This window comes from Gavialis gangeticus, unplaced genomic scaffold (assembly GCF_001723915.1).
Source record: "Gavialis gangeticus isolate Ggan-Ray unplaced genomic scaffold, GavGan_comp1, whole genome shotgun sequence".
NCBI lineage: Eukaryota > Metazoa > Chordata > Crocodylia > Gavialidae > Gavialis > Gavialis gangeticus.
The window spans coordinates 79,922,655-79,924,684 of NW_017729024.1; positions in this window are offsets into that span (position 1 = coordinate 79,922,655).

The window sequence follows — 2,030 nt, forward strand, 5'->3', positions numbered from 1 at the left end:
CATTGTTAATTATGCTAGGCCTTGCTTAGCATGAGCACTCTCACAGATGTTCCCTTGTAATAAAAATTTGTAATAAGAACAAAAGCAGGACAGTGTATTTAATATCTTCCATTATACCACGCCAATGTTCAAGTAGTAGGGAATTAGTTCCGCCTTGAAAAATTGTCTCAAGAATATATACATCCAAGGACAACATTTCTTCATCCATATTACACCATGAGGGAACCAATGAAAAAAGACCTTATTCGCTCGAGAAAAAAAACACTGAAGATTGAAGTGGGCTAGAACTGTTGCATGACCTTTGACAACTCGCTTCATCACCCTGTGAATGTTTTCTGCTTAGACTGTTTTATCTGTTGACTGTTAGCTCTTCAGAGATGGAATGTTCTTTAATATGTGCATGTACAGTACATAGTATAATCTAGCTTCCATTTTATTTGGGGTGTCAAGGCACTAATGAAATACAAAGTAATAATAAATAATTAATAATATGAGTGTGTATGTACTGTTTTGCATGAAACAGTGCAACCAGTGACCTCCAATGGAAACAAAACAAATCAACAACTAGGATTTTCCATTTAAAAAAAAAGCAAAAAACAACAAAAAGCCCAGCTAATGATCAATCCTGCTAAATCTTCTTGGCACACAGAAGTTTAACTAATTAATTAAAATATGAAGGAGTATTGAATATTATTTGCAAGATGCCATGCCCTTATATCTTCTGGATTACATATTGATAATGCTATACATTTGACCAACAGAATTCTACCTGTTTTTAGAAAATTATGTTGGGTCAATAGTTATTTATTGAGGTAATTTATTGTATAGGACTATCTTTGTTATGTCTACTGAGGAATGGTTATAGATCAAACATAATTTAAATGTATTCCTTAATACATTCCAGTGCACCTAATACTAGATCTATTTTATTTAAAAATGTCCTACTTGGAGAGATTTAAAAAAAAAAAGAAAAGAATTATTCTAAATGACAGCAACATTGGTTTATGATTCACCAGTAGTTAGAGAGGAACAATGCAACTAGTCATTGGGAGAGAGAGAACAGCTGTTTTATGGTTCTGATATACTCTGACTAAACCTCCCACTGAAAGTAAGAGTTTGTACAAACTCTTATAAGACATGAAACACCCTGTCAAAACTTAAACTCTGGTGCCACTAATAATCACATGGAACTCTCTGAAAACAAAATGTAGTCTGTAGCATAGAACAACATGTAATTGTTGTTGACAGCCCTATTTTTGTTTCTAAATTCTTGTGTTTTTCTACTTCCAGAGTGCCTCAGAAACCAGTCAGTTTGTGGTAGATGACATAAAAAATGTGCTTTTAAAGACATTGAACAGACATCAGGGTGCCCATTGCATAATTTTACTTTAGACATTCATTCTAAATGTGCCCAGCTGACTTCAGCCATAGAAAATTTTGTTTGGTAGATTCTAAATATCAGCTATTGTAAATTAGATCAACCATCTCCAATTTAGATTTTAGGGTACTACAGAGATAGTGCGCTCTGTCTAGTCAACAATGCTTTATTCACTCAGTGAAGAATCCTACACTGCAAAATTTCAGAGTATTCAAGTGACGAAAGCCCTGAAGCAGTAACCAACACCATCCAGATCTCATGAATGTAAACTAGTTTGGCTAGACTGGAATGTCACAGAGGCTTGGGAGACGGAATCTTTTCTGTTGGGGGTCTAATGGGGAGAAGAGATAACTCCATTAAGACTAAGGGAAGGAAAGATTATAAAAACATATATACTGTACTTGAAGAAATTGGATTAATGCCTTTTATGTAGAGCTGCTTATTTCTAATTCTCACTTTTAATATTTTTACATTCATGTGTCTCACCAGCTAAAGTAAAAATTACATATGTCAACTGGAGCAGGAGCAATGGAAATATTTATAGGAGTTTTTATGGGCCTAGCAAATCTTGAGCAAGTCAAATCATGCATTGATCCAATATTTATCAGTTCACAAACAACTTCTCGATTTTTTTTTTAAATTTAAAAACAAA